The 18,190-nt window shown below is 47.6% G+C and overlaps 1 long non-coding RNA gene and 1 other non-coding gene across 2 annotated transcripts; both read left to right on the top strand.

The window, feature by feature from the left end:
- Positions 1-3,671: 3,671 nt before the first annotated feature.
- Positions 3,672-16,593, top strand: LOC131275762 (uncharacterized). Its single transcript, XR_009183186.1, has 3 exons — positions 3,672-4,093; positions 6,334-6,411; positions 15,735-16,593. It is a non-coding gene; the product is annotated as an uncharacterized lncRNA (long non-coding RNA).
- Positions 16,268-16,431, top strand: LOC111765489 (U1 spliceosomal RNA). Its single transcript, XR_002797809.1, has one exon. It is a non-coding gene; the product is annotated as a U1 spliceosomal RNA (small nuclear RNA).
- Positions 16,594-18,190: the final 1,597 nt, after the last annotated feature.

The following is an 18,190-nucleotide window of genomic DNA, read 5'->3' as shown; positions in this document are numbered from 1 at the left end:
CCTGGGCTTGAGCCGGCCAGCCCCAGGAGCAGGGAGCTCCCGGCCTCCACACCTTTGTTCATTGCTACTCTCTCCACCAGAAACGCTCTTTTTCAGCCTTTGTAGACTCAAGTCTTGCCAACCTTCCAGCGCAGGCCCCATGCCTCCTCCTCCAGGAAGCCTTCAAGGATCTGGAGCTGGCCTGTGGTGTACCACCTCCCTTTCCTGCCCCCTGTACTCAGTGAAAGGTGGTGAAAAAAGTGCCCCTCTGGACATACGGAAGGGCGCTAATGATAGTCCTGTCGCACAGGGCTGTTGTAGAGAGTGAATAATAGAAAAGCATCAGGCACATTTATCTTTATTAAGGCTTACTATAGCTGGTATCTACTGAGTACTTCGTAAAGATTTATTTATTTATTTATTTATTTCTCTCCCCTGCTCCACCCTCCCCGTTGTCTGCTCTCTGTATCCATTCGCTGTATGTTCTTCTGTGTCCGCTTGCATTCTTTGTCAGCAGCACCGGGAATCTGTGTCTTTTTGTTGGGCCATCTCGCTGCATCAGCTCTGTGTGTGTGTGACGCCACTCCTGGGCAGGCTGTGATTTTTTCACCCGGGGCAGCTCTCCATGTCGGGCAGACTCCTTGCACGTGGGGCTCCCCTATGCAAGGGACACCCCTGCGTGGCCTGGTACTCCTTGCCCACATCGGCACTGTGCATGGTCCAAATCACCACATGGGTCAGGTATTATTTAGCATACTAAATGTTTTATTAGGGAAATTGAGATGAACAAAATCAGACGCAGTCCCTGCACCTAAGGGAACAGCCTGTGCAAAGGCCCAGAAGGAGGAAAACACAGGGTTTCAAAAAACGGAAGGCAGGCCACTGTGGCCAGAGTGTAATGGGTAAGGGGAAGAGGTGGCGACAGGTTGAACCACCAAGCCGGGCCTCACAGGCCATGGTGAAGGTCTTGGGTTTTATTCTAAAGATGATGAGAGGCTACTAGAAGGTTAAGTAGGGGAGTGATGTGGTTGAATGGAGCAGAGCAAGAGTCCAGGAAATGCGGCCTCGAGTTGTTAGCATGTGGCGGTGGACACGTGTGTGAGGGGTGTGGACCCCTCCATGGTCTCTGCTTTCAAGGTCTCACGGCTCTGCGCCCACGAAGTGCGCTCAGCTTCGACCCATCCACCAGGGTTCCTGCAGCCAGGGAGGCCAGAGGGACCGCCTCCAGACAGTGTCCAGAAAGAGGGGGTTTCGTCTCCTGGGCAGCTAAGTCTGGCAGGCAGGACTCAGAGGAAGGCGCTGGAGGGACCCTGGCAGGAAGCATGTCGCCTCCGTTCTGGACATCAGCAGCCACAGACACAAAGCCCTGCGAAGGCAGCATGGAGTCTCCTGGATCCCCAAGAGACCCCAGGATTAGCCACACAGGCTCCAGCGCCATCTGGTGGACACTCCTAGAAGCTGCTACTACAGCCAAGGAAATTACAGATTTGGGGACCCCAAGAGGACAACCTTGCCTCTTGGACGCTGACCAGGTTGTCCTGAAGAGTAGCCCTATGTACAGTGGACAGGGGAGACTCTCCCTTAGGCAGCCTAAGGGGGAGCACGCCTTGAGTTCCCCCCTTGGGGGCACGGGCGCCTCCTGGAGGTGAGGACGATGTGGCTGCACCCGAGGCAGGGACCAGATGCAAGGGTTCTACGGCTGCCAAGCTGCGGGGCCAAGAGGTGCCGTTTCTGGGCCTAAGTTTCTCCGTCCTTTCAGGACCTCCCAAGGGAAGGCATTTGGGGAACGCTTTCTTCCCAGTTCTTTCCCACCCCCCGCCCCTGTGGGAACTCCGGAACGCAGATGCGGGCAGTGCTGTGACAGAGAACATCTGTCAGAGCAGCCTGCCTCCAGGCTACGGGCGACAGGGTGGAGGCTGACCCGGGAGGCTCGCCACTTCACGGTGGATACTGGACAGCACGGCCGCCTGCAGGCCGCTCCGGAGTAGCTTCTTGAGGTCCCGAACCTGGGAAGAGACAAACTCGCCCACCAGGCAGCTCACTCGGAGGCCCCTGGCAGAATAGCAAGAGTCTTCCCCAGGAACCCTGGTGGGTCCAAGAGGGAGGGGTCACTCACCGCGACGGGCCCAGCACGTGAGTGCAGTGGGGACACGCTGAGACCGCGGAAAGGGCAGGGACAGGTGAGAGGGATCTCTCCCTTTTCCACCCGCCCTGGGGCTCAGATCCCCCGTGGGTCAGTCCCAGAGAAAGGTCAGTCCCGGGGAGTCCCGCGATTCGGCCCACAAACAAAGACCGCAGCCGTGACCTCAGCATCCTGCCCCCCACCCGCAGTCACTTCATGCAGGACCCACCTCCGGCTTCCGGCCTGGGAGGGAACACCAAGGGACACTGAGACCTCAGCAGAGTCGGAAGGCGAATGTAGGAAGAGGTGTTGGACAAAGTGTCGCTGACTTCGAACCCCCAGCCCCTCGGGAGCCAGGGGGTACACTTGAACCTAGGGAGCAGGGCTGTACAGCAGGGGGGGGGGGCAGATACTAGAAGATGCCACCACTGAGTTGTGGGGCGGCCGGGGATGGAGGGACGGGGGAAGGTAACAGTGGGCAGGGCTGACCCCGAGGGGCGGGGACCATACGTGTGAGGGTCAAACCAGGGAAAGGCGGGGAAACTGAGGCCCTAGGGGGCTAGGAGCAGTTGGATGGGGGGCGGGGGGCCGGCGAATAGAGGGGGCGTGGTCGGCAAAGGAGGCCGAGGCCGATCCAGCCACCCGCAGGCCAGGACCCACCCCGCGGAGGCGCTGAGATCCGCGAGCACGTAGGCCTGCAGGGCGACCCGCAGCGCCGGCCCGAGGTGCCCGGGAGGCAGTGCGGTCTCGGAAGCGGCGTGCGAAGACACGCAGCACCAGGGGCGAGGGCGGAGCGCGCTCTGGAGCTACGGGGCGGCGGGCTGGCCCCGTACCCACCCCGTAGTGCGATCGCGGACGATGGATGCCACTGGCTGAATTTCACTGAGACGGGACGGGGCAGAGCTAAGGGAGGGGTCCGGCTGGTGGGCGGGGCAGCGACAGCAGCCCGACCCTCACCTCCAGCACGGGACGCACCGAGATCCCGGTGCAGGGGATTCCTCGGGGAGCTGCTGCACCTGCTGAATACGGAAGGCTCAGGGACTGGCACTCGTCGGGGTTGGCTGTCATTCATGGCCCTCTAACCCTGTCCCCGAGGCGTCAGTCCCCCCCAGGCGCTCCCGTTTGCCCCGTCCCGCCGCCAGCCTTGTCATTTCTCCTACGTGACCTACGTCCCCGCGTCTCCTCCCTCCTTCCCGGGCCTCGAGCCGCCGCCCCTCCCTCCCGCCCCTGACATCCATTCTGCCGCTTCCCGCTGGCCCCACCTGGTCGTCTGGTTCATGGCCACGTGCCAGCCCTGCCCCTCCCCTGCCAGTTCCCTGCGGCCCCGCCCGGCGCGCCTCGCGCCTGCCCCGAAAGGCTCCTGCTCAGTCGCTCTCGTCCCTGCCGCCCCTCGCCCTGTCCCTGACTCCGGCGCTGTCGTCGCAGGTCACGCCGAGCGCTCCCCCTGGCCCCAGCCGCGCTCTTTCGGTCATCTGGCCCCCCTCCCGCACGGGGACGCCCTGCCCAGCCCTGGCCCTGTCCTCGCGGGCCATCCCTCCCGGGCTCACTTCCCAGCCGCGCCCACCCTGCCTGCCCCTCGTCCCTCCCCGCCCCCGCGGGCCACGCCCATTTCCCTAGACCCGCCTAGACGTCCTGCCCTGTCTGTCACGTCCGCCACGCTTCTCAGGTCTCGCTTATGCTTCCCTTTGCTAGCTTCGTCCCACGATCCCACCATCCTTTCCCGGCGCTGCACCTTCCCTCTTTGTCTCCCGGTCTCGTCCCTCGACCTCGCACCCCGAGTCTTAGACACGCTCCCATAGGTCACACCTTTCTCGCTTGCGCTAGTCCTCGCTGTCACCCGGCCCAGCCCCCGCCGCTCCTCCCAGTCCCCCCGAGGTGAAGGTGCGGGCCTGCGCCCCCAGGAGCGGGGCGACGGCCGCGGCGCAGGTGGAGAAGGAGGTGCCCCTGGAGGAGCAGCACGGTGTGGGACTCACCCGGACCAATCAAAAAAGGGTATATTAATACAGCTGCCCCCCTTAGCTAACACTCGGGCGGGGAAGCCTCTGGGAGGCCCGCATCGGGAATTCCAGTCCCAGCTCCACCTCTGCGGGTTTAAATCCCTCACCCGCACCCGTCAGCTCCAGCATGGCCACAATTTCCTTAGAGTCAGACCCAAGCCCAGCTTAGGGCCTGAAAGGGTGAGAACGAAGATCTAACAGGTATTCTGGAGAAGTTTTGGAGAAAGCTACAGGGTGCAGCGGGTGCCACCCTGAGCTCCGGCTCTCGGGCCTGCTCTGAACAGCAGCGTAGGGACTGAGGAGATGGGATTCTGGGGGAGGTACAGGACCCTTCACCCCCCTCTCCAGGTTCCACCTTAACCTGGAATGGTTTTCTGCTCAAGCTCTTCCAGAGCCTCCTGCACACCTGCAGGCAGAACTGGGGGGCTCAGAGCAGGGTGTGAGCCCAGAGGCCTGGGCCCCCGTCTTCTCCTTGGGACACTCTGGAACACAGGAGGGATGAACATGGGAAGATGGCTTCCAGATGTGGCCACGGCCCAGGCCTTTGTGGAGACAGCCTCATGGCCTCCTTGAGCCTCACTAGCTCCCACTGGCCTGATAACCACTTAGGCTGACATTCAAGCCCCCCCCCCCCCCTCTAAATGCCGTTTCCCCCATCAACCTTCCCTCCTCTCCCACCATATCCCAGCCATGCCAGCCTACTCTGGCTCTTGGAACACACACTCCTCTTGGCTACCGCAGGATCTTTGTAACTGCCCCTCCCTCTGCGAGAATGCCCTTCTCTCAAGAGCACGACTCATTTACTCCCACTAGTCTTTTTCCATGTGATCAGATTTACTGGAGCAACGTGTCTGGCCTCTCACCCACAGATCTAAGTCATAATCTACAAATAACTTTCTCAGTAATTGTGGCAATTTTCAAAGAAGGCTTCAACGGTAGTTCCCTTCCCACGTGCTCATTTACAAGGTGACACTCCTTCCTTCGAGTAGCAGTAGGCTCTCTATTTCCATTCCTGGAAGCTGGGTGTACTTCTGCAATTGCTTTAAACAACAGAATACAGTAGAAGCGACGTGATGTGAGTGCCTAAACTAGAGCATAAAAATGCCACGGGGATGCGGATTTGGCCCAATGAATAGGGTGTCCGCCTACCACATGGGAGGTCCAAGGGTCAAACCCAGGGCCTTCTGATCCGTGTGGAGCTGACCCACGCGCCGTGCTGATGTGCACAAGAAGTGCCCTGACATGCAGGGGTGTCCCTTGCATAGGGGAGCCCCATGCGCAAGGAGCGCGCGCGTGGGAAGCCACCCAGCACAAAAAAAGTGCAGCCTGCCCAGGACTGGCGCCTCACACATGGAGAGCTGATGCAGAAAGATGACGCAATAAAACAAGACACAGATTCTGGGTGCTGCTGACAAGAATACAAGAGGACACAGAAGAACATACAGCAAATGGACACAGAAAGCAGACAACTGGGGGAAGGGGCGGAGAAGGGGAGAGAAATAAATAAAAAATAAATCTTAAAAAGAAAATGCCGCCGACTCTCTTGGAACACTCTCTTGGAACCCAGGCAGTGTGCTGTAAGGAAACCAAACTAGCCCATGTATTCTGGCTGACAGCCCAGCTGAGGTGTCAGCCTATAGCCAACACCAACTTCCAGAGGATTCCAGACATCATGGAGCAGAGACAAGCTACCTCTGCTGTGTCCTTTCTGAATTCCTGACCCTCCAAAATCTAAGAGCATAAGAAGGTTGTTTTATATAATAAATTTTCAGGAGTTTTGTTATGCAGCAGTAGTTACTGGGACAGTAATGCAGTATTATTTGGATTCAAATATGTCTGGCTCCTCACCTGGCTCTCAGTTGTTTTAGAACTTGAGCAAGAAAGAGGGTGTTATATACTGATGCTGCCAAACCCCACTGTTGTCCTTCAAATTTTAGCTCAGATGTCATCTCAGAGAGACTTTCCATGATCCTATGGAAAGTGCCCGCCCCCATCACGCGGCCACCTAGTTAATTTTCTTCCCAGCACTTTTCATTACCTGAAACTATTTATTTATGTCTTTACTTGTTCAGGAATCCTGCCTGGTGCCCCTGCAATGCCCTTTCCGACCATCTTATATAAACAACAACCCTCCCTAATTTCCATCTCCTTTAACCCACTTTATTTTTCTATGTAGCACTTATCAGCAACTGCCGTATTGTTTTTTTATTTGTTTATCTCTTTCTCTCCCATTAGAATGTCAGCTCCATGAGGGCAGAGACTTGGTCTTGTTCAATGCTGGACCCTCGGAGCTTGGAACAGTGCTGAACCCTGGTAGGTACGCAGTGACTGGAATTAGTGAATTTAAGTCTCAGCAAGATCTAGCCTAGTCTCACCCAGCCCCAGAATCATCTCCTCCATGGTGCCTCCCTTGAGCCCACAAGAGTCCAGGCTCACAGCCCCTGGAGCTTCCCCAGGGAGTGCCAAATCAATGAGTGTCTGGCTGGGGAGAAAGCAGAGCAGTGGGGAGAACTCAGCTCCCCTCCTCTGGAGTGAGACTCAACACCAAGTGTAAGGGGTTGAATTGTGTCCCCCCCAAGTCCTAATTCCTGGTCCTGTGACCTTCTCCAGAAATATTGTCTTTGAAGATATGACTAGTTTTTATGGTTTATTTCATTTATTTCCCCACACTCCCTCATAGTTTGTATCTGCTGTCTGTTCATTGTTTCTTGTCCTTTTTTTTTTTTTAGGAGGCACTGGAAACTGTGGGAGGGGGCACCTAATTGCTTGAGCCACCTCTGCTCCCTGCTTTGTTGTGTCTCTCATTATGTTTTCTTCCTTGTGTCTCTTGTTGCATCATCTTGTTTTGTCAGCTTGCCACACCAGCCCATTGTATCAGCTTGCTTTCTTGTTCATCTTCTTTAGGAGGCACCAGGAACTGAACCAGGGACCTCCCATGTGGTGGGAACTTAATCTTCCCAAAGACAGGACTGGTTAAGATGAGGCCAAACTGGATAGAGTAGGTTCTAACCCAATATGACAGAAGGTATGCTGATGAGAAGAGGAAATGGACACAGACAGACACTGGGGAAGGCCAGGCAAAGATGGGGGAGGAGGACTGATGCACCCACAGGCCAAGGAAGGCCAAGCATCACCACCACCAGAAACCAGGAGCGCGGCACAGAGCAGACTCTGCCCTACAGACTTCAACCGCTTGATTTTGGACTTCTAGCCTCTAGAAAAATTTGAGACAAATTGATGTTTTTATTTTTATTATATTAATTATTTCTCCCCTGCCCCCATGTTTGCTCTCTTGTGTCCATTCGCTGTGTTCTGTATCCACTTGCATTCTTGGCGGCACTGGGAATCTGTGTCTCTTTTGTTGTGTCATCTTGCTGCATCAGCTCTCTGTGTGTGCAGCACCACTGCTGGGCAGGCTGTGCTTTTTGCTTGGGGCAGCTCTCCTTGAGGAGTGCACTCCTTGCACGTGGGACTCCCCTACATGGGGGACAACCCTGCATGGCAGGGCACTCCTTGCGCATGGGCCAGCTCACCACATGGGCCAGGAGGCCCTGGGTTTGAACCCTGGACCTCCTATATGGTAGGCGGATGCTCTATCGGTTGAGCCACATCCACTTCCTCTGTTGTTTTTAAACCATCCAGTTTGTGATACTTTGTTATGGCAGCTCTAGGAAACAAGATGCCAAGTCATAGTCTGTTTTCTGTGGGTGCCGGTTTGGAGGTTCCAGAGTTGCTTTAAAGTAGATTAAGCACGGGCTTTTCTGGTCAGACATGTGGTTGATTTGGTAATAAATTCTCCCAACGTAACTTAGTGGGCACCCAGTATATGTATATATATGCCTCTAGTCAACTCCATGTCAAAGAAACCACAGCCAAGCACCTGGGCTGAGATGAAGCAACAAAGGGAAGCCAACCCACATTACATGATGACTTTTTCTAAAACTTCTGGAGCTACAGGCTTGGAATCCATCTTCCAAGGTATCATACTCATGAAAGTTTATAAAATGCTTTGCCACTGCATAACAGGGGTCACAAGCTTTCAAGTCTGCAATATATGTTTCCTTGCCATCTACCACCTGTCCACTAATAAGCCAATACCTTTTATTTTCTTTTTTATGATGGCAGCACCTTACTTCCAGACATTAATTTCTGCTTAGTTAGGGTATAGACTGAGCTACTTTACCAGAGACACTGCCCAAACAATGGGTCAAATAAGATAGCAGTTATTAATAATAATAATAATAATAATAATAATAATAATAATAATAAAAGTCCAGGACAGGTAGGTAGTTCTACTCCGAAGAGTAATCTAAGAACCCCAGTTCCTTTATCTTGCTGCTCCTCCATCCTCTTAAACCATCTGTAGTGAGGGAATAGGGTTGTACGATCTTTGGATTTCGTTCGTGTTTGTTTGGTTTTACTTTTTGTTTTTGTTTACTTTTCAATCCTTCACAGGCTGATCCTTTTGTAAAGTATAAAATGAATAAACCAATTACTAAAAAATTAATAATGATGCATACAGCCACGTGGGTGAAATGCACAATAATTTACACTGAGTGGAAAAAAGCCAGGCCCAAAAGAGTATAAAATTCTAGAAATAGCAACCTAATCTATAACGATAGAAATTAGAGCAGTGCTTGGATGTTGCACCAATGTCAAACTGCTATAAAAGTTTCTGAATGCTGACTCTCAGTTTCTGTATTTAGCTTGTTGTGGACTAGTGAACAGCTCATACAGCCACACCACTCATAGAGCACATATTCAGTCACACTGCCCCGGGCATTGTTGTCATCTACGTGGTGGAAACTGATTTTAAAGTACCATAGCCTCCCTCCAGACCACAGGAAGACAGGCGAGGAGGGAAGGGGAGAACGTCCAACTCCATTTGGAAGGATGTAACCCGGAGACTGTACACAGACCTTTCATTCATATCCAATTGGCCAGAACTTAGGCCCATGGCCACATTCAGTTAAGTCATCGTTCAACTACATTCATCTACGTTGCTGCTTTTATCAATAGTTTCTTTCTTTCAATTGTTGAGTAGTACTTCATTTGTGGATGTTTATTCTCCCGTTGGGAGACATTTGGGTTGTTTCCAATTTTTCAGAATTACAAATGAAACTGCTATAAACACACACACAAGTTTTATTTTATTTTTTGTTTCTTTTTTTGTTACACATACCAGTTTTTATGTAAACACAGGTCTTCATTTCAAGTGAGTAAATACTTAAGACTGGGAATGCTTTATGTAACTGTATGTTTACCTTTATAAGACACTCCCATTGGTGGAGGGGTGATGTATGAGACCCCTGTATGATGTTACTTGTGTTTATTTTATAAGTTCACAATCTTTACTATATACTTACTGTTTATGCATATTCATGTATGAATAATATACTTATATATATATAAAACCTCCCAAACTGTTTTTGAAAGTGTCTATTTTGCATTCCCACCAGCAATGGACAAGAGTTCCAGTTGTTCCACATTCCAATACCAATAATTGGTATTTTCAGATTTCTTGTTTCAAATTTTTTAAAAAAGATTTATTTTTTATTTCTCTCCCCTTTGCCCCCCCCCCGCCCCATTGTGTGTTCTCTGTGTCCATTCGCTGTGTGTTCTTGGGTCTACTTGTATTTTTGTCAGTGGCACCTGGAATCTCTGTCACTTTTTGTTGCATCATCTTGCTACATCAGCTCTCCATGTGTGGGATGCCACTCCTAGGCAGGCTGCACTCTTTTTGCGCAGGGTGGCTCTTCTTACGGGGCACACTCCTTGGGTGTAGGGCTTTCCTACATGGGGGACACCCCTGCATAGCACAGCACTCCTTGCACACATTGGCACTGTGGGTGGGCCAGCTCACCACACGAGCCAGGAGGCCCTGGGTTTGAACCCTAGACCTCCCATGTGGTAGGCAGATGCTCTATTAGTTGAGCCAAATCTGCTTCCTTCTTGTTTCAAATTTTTAAGCCACTCTAATAAATGGGTAGTGGTTTCTCACTGTGGCCTTAGTTTGCATTTCCCTAATAACTAATGATGTAGAGCATATTTTCATGTTCTTAACTGCCATTCATAGATGTTTGGTGAAATATTTGAAATTTTTTTGACCATTTAAAAAATTGGGTTGTTTTCTTTTGCTGTTTTGAGAATTCTTTACATATTCTGAATACAAGTTCTTTGCCAGATACATAATTTGCAAATATTTTCTCCAAGTCTGGCTTATCTTTTCATGTACCCAACGGCATCCTTCAGAGAGCAGACATTTTCAATGTTAATGAAGCTTAATTTCTCAAAAAATCATGCTCTTGATTCTAAGAAATCTTTGCCTAACCCATGTTCACAAGATTTTTTCCTATGTTTTTTTCTAAAAGTTTTATTTTGTATATTTAGGTCTATGATCCATTTTAACTTAAAATTTTAGTAAGATGTGAAATGTAGGTTCAGGTTTACTTTTTGACATATGGGTACCTAATTGTTCCAGCACCATTCATGAAAAGATTAATCTTTATTCATTTAAATGCCTTGCACCCTTGTCAAAAATCAATTGGCCAGTATGGCAGTTTCTCAGAAAGGTATGTATAGAATTACCATATTATCCAGCAGTCCCACTTCTAGATATATACCCAAAAGAACTGGAAGCAGGGACATGAACAGACATTTGTACACCAATGTTCATAGCAGCATTATTCACAATTGCCAAAATGTGGAAGCAACCCAAGTGTCCAACAGATGAATGAATAAACAAAATGTTGTATATAGTAATACATACAATGGAATAGTATTAGGCAGTAAAAAGGAATGAAGCTCTGATACCTGCTACAAAGTGGATGAGCCTTGAAGACATCATGTTGAGTGAAATAAGCCAGATACAAAGGGACAAATACTGTATGACCTCACTTATATGAAATAAGCAAAATAAGCATTTTCAGTTAGTTACAAGCTGAAATAAAGGTTACCGGGGGCCAAGAAGGGGAAGAAAACAGGGAATTACTGTTTAATTGGTGTGGAAGTTTCTGTTTGGGATGATGGAAAAGTTTTAGCAATGGATGATGGGGATGGAGGCTCAACTGTGTGTATATAATTAGCACCACTGAATTGCATATTCAAAAAGGGAAAAAAGGGAAATTTTCAGTTGTATATAAATTGCGACACATGTACAAAACAAACATAGAACTGTACAACACAATGTAAACAGTGTGCTAAGCTTAACAGCATAATTATATTATTGTTTCACAAACTGTAACAAAAGTTCCACACTATGCAAACTGTTAATAAACAGGGAAAATTGTGTGTTAGAAGGGGTATATGGAAACTGTATTTCCTGTGTGATATTTCTGTAAACCAATTGTTGGTTAAAAAAAAAGTAGAAAAGAAATCAGTTGGTTCTTTCTCGAATGTGGCCTCATGGGAATCACCTGGTCCTTAAAACCTGGGCGGCGATCCCTGGCGCACCAGGCAATATAACCTCATCCCCTCTTGGATGATTATCCAAAGCGCTCCATGGTGGGAGCAATGTGAGCTCTGGGCAGATGCAGCGGGTCCGCAGGATCCTCCGCGGGGACGCTGGGTGCTCATGGGCGCAAGGCCCTCCGGGGGCATCGGGAAGACAAGCCGGCCCCGGAGAAAGGTGGCCCCCTGCCCCGGGAGCTGGGCTTTGTGCTCGCCAGGGAGCCCCTCCCTGAGATCAGGCACAAGCGGTCCAGCAAGGTGCCAGCCGCCACCGTGCTGGTGCCTCCGTCCCTTGTGAGGTCACTGTGCCCGCGCAGAAGCCTGGTCTGGGGCCGGAGAAGACCTCCTACTTGCAGGCGTCAGGCTTCCCTGAGATCTCCAGGGGCACCTTCGCAACGCTGAGGGACGTGCCGCCGACCAGGACGGAGACAGGGAGGGCGCCCGCGGAGCCACGCTGCAGCGCGCGCTGAGCCTCTCGGGCTCCTCCCGGCGGACGGTCCCGAGGGGAGGACCGCAGGGGACCGCAGGGGAGGACCAGCGCAGCACCTGTACCCCACAGGCCCTGCCATCTCAGGGGAAACTGCTCTCTCGCCTCCTGCAGGGTGTCCGCCTTGCTGCCAGTCTCTGTCTGCTGATGTGGTCACCCGATGGTTGCATCAGCACCCCGTTCTATGGTCAGTAGGTCCAAGGGCGTTCTGCCTTTGTCTGTGGAGACTGATGACACCTTCCCCTTTGCCGAAAAGGTCAAGGCTTTCCTGGTGGATCCATCTTCAAGTGTGGCTGCAGCCCCCGTGACCGCTGCCCCCGCGCTGCAGCCACAGCAAGGCAGAAGCAAAGGGAGAGTCGGAGGAGACGGACGGGATCCGGGTTTGGTCTCTAACTAGTGACCCAAAGCAGCCAACTCAGCCAGCTTTTTTTGTGAAACGAGAAAATAAAGCCTCATTTCTCTGGAAAAAAAAAAGTGTGTGTGTGTGTGTGTGTGTGTCTACTGGTATTTCACCAATACCCCACTGTTGTTTTAGGAGAGCTAAAATCAGGTAGTGGGAGTTCTCCAACTTGGCTCTTTTTTTTTTTCCAAAATGGTTTTGACTATTCAAATTATTTTACCTTTCTGTGCAAATTTTAGAATAAGTTTGTGTATATGTATATAAAATTCTGTGATTTTGATATGGGGTTGCATTGACTTTATAATTTAATTTAGGAAGAATTGATAATATATATACTCTCCTGTTGATTCTGTTTCCCTGGAGAGCCCTGGCTGATAGTCAGTCTAGCTAGAGGTTTGTCAATTTTATTGATCTTTTCAAAGAATCAACTTTTGATTTCATTTATTTTTCTCTCTATTGTTATCCTGTATCACTGATTTCTGCTCCTTATTATTTCTTTCTACTGCTTTGGGATTAATTTGCTCTTCTTTTTCTGATTTCTGAAGATGGATGCTTGTATTATTGAATTGGGATTTTCCAGATGCCTTTCAGTTTTGGGTTTCTAGTTTAATTCCATTATAATCAGAATATACTTTGTACAATTTATATTTTTAATGTTTGTTAAAAAGTTTTTTATGGTCCAGAATGTGGTCTATTTTGGTGAATGCTCCATGTGCACTTTTTAAAAAAATTATTTATTTCTCCCGACCCCCTCGCTGTTTGCACTTGCTGTGTCTGTTCATTTTCCTTGTTTCTTTAGGAGGTATCAGGAACTGAACCCAGGACCTCCAATGTGAGAGAGAGGTACCCAATCACTTGAGCCACTTCTGCTCCCTGCTTTATTGTGTCTGTCATTATGTCTTTCCTCCTGCGTCATCTTGTTGCATTGCCTTGTTGCTTTCTCTTGTTGCATCATCTCGCCATGCCCTCCTGTTGCGCCAGCTCACTGACTTCTTTAGGAGGCACTGGGAATGGAACCAGGGACACCCCCCCATGTGGTAGGCAGGAGCCCAATTTCTTGAGCCACATCCATTTCCCCATATGCACTTTAAAAGAATTTGAGCTATTGTTGGATAGAGTTTTCTATAAATGTCTATTAGGACAAGATGGTTGATAGTGTTGCTTATATCTTCTAAATCCTTACTGATTTTCTGTTCTATTAATTACTAAAGGAGGAGTGTTACCATCTCCATGTATAATTGTGACTTTGTTTATTTCTCCTTCTAGTTCTACAGTTTTTGCTTTATGTATTTAGGACCTCTGTTGATAATGGTGTACACATTTAAGATTGTCATATCTTCTTGGAGAAGTGACCCTTTCATCATTCTGTAATGTCCCTGTTTATTCCTGGTAATTTTCCTTGTTCTGAAGTTTACTTTGTCTGTTATTATGTAGCCACACCAACTTTTTTATTTTTTATATAAAAATTTTGATACATATTAATAAAGCATACAATTCATCCAAAGTGTACAATCAATGGTATTTGGTATAATCATATAGTTGTGAATTCATCATTTCAATCATTATTAGAGCATTTTCAGTATTTCAATAAAAATAATAATAAACAGAAAACAGATAAGAAAATTCTTCACCTCTCAATCTCTCTACATAGCAGCAATTTCTAGTACTCTTTCACATTTATCTATTTATTTTTAATCATTTTTATTGAGATGAACTTTTTATTTTTGATTAGTGTTTCCAGGGTATATCTTTTTCCATATTTGTTTTAAGCCACCTATATGATTTTTCATTTCAGGAGGTACCAGGGATTGAAACCAGGATCTTGTATGTGCAAAGCAGGTGCTCAGCCTCTGAGTTACAGCTGCTCTCCTTATATAATTATATTTTAAGGTGGATTTCTTATAAATAGCATGTAGCTGAGTCTTATTTTATTATTTTTGTTCCGCTATAACAATCACTGTCTTTTAATTGGTATGTTTATATGATAATTGTTATGTTTATAGAATTATTATGAGTAAATTTGGGACTACTGTTTAATTCTTTTCTGATTCCCTCCTTTTTTTTCCTCCTCTATTGATCCTTTCCTACCTTCTTTTAGATTATTTGTTTTAGTATTGCATTTTAATTTACTTACTGGCTCTTTGTATTAATTTTCTCTAGGGTCTTTTTTCCTTAGAGATTGCAATACACATATCTACCTTTTGACAGTCTTTAGTGTTAATAATTTACCACTTCAAATAAAACATAGGTTTGCAACCAATAGGTACCTTAACCAACCCCTGCTTACTGTTATATTGTCATATATATTATAGCTATGTACACTGAACCCTTCAGAAAATGATTTTTAATTTCTATTGTTACATTTTAAAGAATTTGACAGGAGAAATACAGTCTATTATATTTACCCATATATTTACCTTTTCTGTTGTTCTTTCTTTATTCCTTAAGTTCCAGGTTGCTCTCTCGGGTCATTTTCCTTTAGCCTGAAGAACTCCCTTTAGGATTTCTTTCAGTGCAGAGCTACTGGTAATAAATTCCCTTAGTTTCTTTCACAAAGAATGTCTATTTTTGCTTCCATTCCCAAAAGATATTTTTGCTAGATATAGCATTCTGCGTTGACAGCTTTTTTACTTTCAGCACTTACAATATGTTGTTCTACCGTTTTCTGGCCTCCATGGTTTCTGATGCGAAATCTGCAGTCATCTGAATGATTGTTCACCTATACAGTAAAGTGTTTTTTTCCTCTGGCTGCTTTCAAGATTTTTTCCCTTATCTTTGGTTTTTAGCAATTTGATATGAGGTGTCTGGGCATGGTTGTCTTTTGAGTTTTTTCTATTTGGAGTTTACTGAGCTTCTTGAATCTAAATTAAAGATATTTTCAGCCTTAAATTTTTTCCCCCTTTATCAATTAGGAGCTCCAATATCATGAATATTAGATCTTTTGGTATTGACCAGCATATCCCTCCGGCTCTGTATACTTGGAAAGATATTTTTTCTCTCTGTTCTTAAGATTGGTTCATTTCTATTGCTCTAGCTTCAAGTTCACTGAGTCTTTCCTCTGTTACCTCCCCTCTGCTATTGAGACTATTCAATGGATTTTTAAAATTTCACATTTCTATTTCTCAATTCTAAAATTTTCATTTGGTCATTTGATTTTTTTAAAATAATTTATTTTTTCTCTGCTGGAAACATATATTTCCATTTATTTCTAAAGTTTTCATCTTCATCTCATGGAGAATGGTTATAACAACTGCTTTGAAGTCTTTGTCTGACATTTCCCATATCTGTGTCTTTTCATAGTTGGCATCTGCCGACTGAGCTCCTGCCTACCACACAGGAGGTCCCAGGTTCAGTTCCCAGTGCCTTCTGGAGAGGACAAGCAAGACAGCAAATTGGTGCAACGGGCTGGCATGCCGAGCTGGTGCAACAAGATGATGCAACAAGGAGACAGAAAGAGGAAACACAATGAGAGAAACAACAAAGCAGGGAATGGAGGTGGCTCAAGCGGTTGAGTGCCACTCTCCCACATGGGAGGTCCCAGGTTCGGTTCCTGGGTCCTGCTAAAGAGAAGACGAGTAGACACAGAGAGCACACAGCAAATGGACACAGAGAGCAGACAGTGAGCGCAAACAACAAGGCGGGGGAATAAATAAATAAAATTTTAAAAATTAAAAAAAGAGGAAAAGCCCTGGATATTCTCAAGGGGCCTTACAATTGGGCTCCCCTGGAGCAATTAATGGGTGGGATAATCAATCAAAACAGCAAACAACTGGGATCCCTCCCTTGAATATTAGCAAGTGGAAGGAATAATTAATGGTTTAAAAAGCAAGCACATACTTACCTGGCAGGGGAGATACCATAATTAAGTAGTTGGTTTTCCCAGGGTGAGGCTGATCCATTGCACTGGGGATATGCTGACCCCTACAATTTCCCTACATGGGTGAAACTCGACTGCATAATTTGTGTTGGTGGGGAATTGCATTGGTGTTTTCCCAACTTTAAGAAAAGAAAAAAAAGAAGGAAAAAAAGCAAGCCCAGAAGTTAAATTGCCCCTCTCCCCTTTTTTTCTGCCTGAACCTGCCCACAAGTATACCTGAGACCCATAATCTGTTATTTTCTCCCATTTCTATTCTCTTATCCCATTTCCTTAATAAACTACTGGTCTAACTAAACCGGCATGTTCTTAAATTCTTTTATGTCACATAGACAAGAACCTAGAGAAAAATCCGGCAGCAGTTGTGCTTCTTTGGATGTGTTCCATGCAAGCACAGTTTGGGATTGAGTCCAAGACCTGTGCAGGTTTACACAAGGAATTAAGAGAGTTCCTTTATCCACTCTTGCCTCTCCAGGATTTTCTCTACCTTCAAATGGCTCCCAGAGGTCCTTTTATCTGGTCTTCTTTTCAGAAATATGGGGTTCTCTCAGAGTTGTAACTGCCTCACAAGTCTAGGCAACTGAGCCTGTCCTCAGGAAAGCAGCAAGAGAAAAGAGAGAAAAATAAGAAGATTCACTCCATGTTATTTGCAGCAGGCAGAACCCTTCCCTAGTTCTTTGATCAACAGGGGTGGATTTTCTCTTGGGGATTTTTCTCTCAAAGAGATTGGGAACTGCACAGCCATGGGCAGGGCTGGGATAGAATAGAGTGAAAAAAAAATATTAACCACAAGGATTCTCCTCACATTCTCCAGCTCACAGAGGCCCATTTTCCTGGTCCTCTGGCTAGAATGAAGTTTTTCTTTTGGATTTTTTGGTGCCCATGTCAACTGTGCAGTTTTCTGATTCAAATTCTCTGGGTCAAAGCCAGAAGATGAAGGAAGGAAAAAAAACCAAGAAATTCACCACTGCCATATTGTCTGTTCTTCAAGTTTTTGCTGCCCACCCCAGTTTGCTTGTTATGATTTACTTTTCAGAGTTCTTCAGTAGTTGCGTTTTACATTTGTACAGAACTTTTAGTTATAGTCCTTGGAAGAGATAGGCTGCAGTGGGTATACTCCAGCTTGGCTTTCATTAGCCCTCTCATTTTTTTTCTTTTGAGATAATTTTAGACTTCAGGAAGATGCACAGGAAGCAGATGTGGCTCAAGTGGATTGGGCTTCCGTCTACCATATGGGAGGACCTAGGTTTGATCCCCGGGGCCATCTGGTAAAAGCGTGCCTGCACAGTGAGTCAGGCCCGCGTGGTATACAATGGTAGCAAGTTAATGATGCAACGAAAGAGATGCCGAGGAGAGTCAAGGCAAGACGCAACAGAAACCAGCAACTGAGGTGGCGCAAGTGACAGGCAACCTCTCTCCCTCATCGGAGGTCCCTGGGGTCAAATCCCATGAAGCCTAGAGGAGAAAACAAGGAGAGAAGACAAAAAGAAACAGACACAGAAGGTCACGCAATGATTGGACACAGACAGCAAAACAGCAGGGTGTGGCGGGGTAGAGGTTAGGGGGAGAAAAAAATAATAAAATGAAGATTATCTGTGATTTCACTACCTAGAGCAGGGCTGGGGGGAAGATAAGAGGATTTAGTTTTTAAAAAAAGAAGAGTTGGCGGCAGACTTGGCCCAATGATTAGGGCGTCCATCTACCACATGGGAGGTCCACGGTTCAACCCCCGGGCCTCCTTGACCCGTGTGGAGCTGGCCCATGAGCAGTGCTGATGTGCGCAAGGAGTGCCCTGCCACGCAGGGGTGTCCCCCACATAGGGGAGCCCCACGCACAAGGAGTGTACCCCGTAAGGAGAGCCGCCCAGCGCGCAAGAAAGGGC

Source organism: Dasypus novemcinctus, chromosome 24 (assembly GCF_030445035.2).
Source record: "Dasypus novemcinctus isolate mDasNov1 chromosome 24, mDasNov1.1.hap2, whole genome shotgun sequence".
Taxonomy (NCBI): domain Eukaryota; kingdom Metazoa; phylum Chordata; class Mammalia; order Cingulata; family Dasypodidae; genus Dasypus; species Dasypus novemcinctus.
The sequence above is the reverse complement of the archived record's forward strand: the minus strand, read 5'-3'. Positions and strand labels throughout refer to the sequence as shown.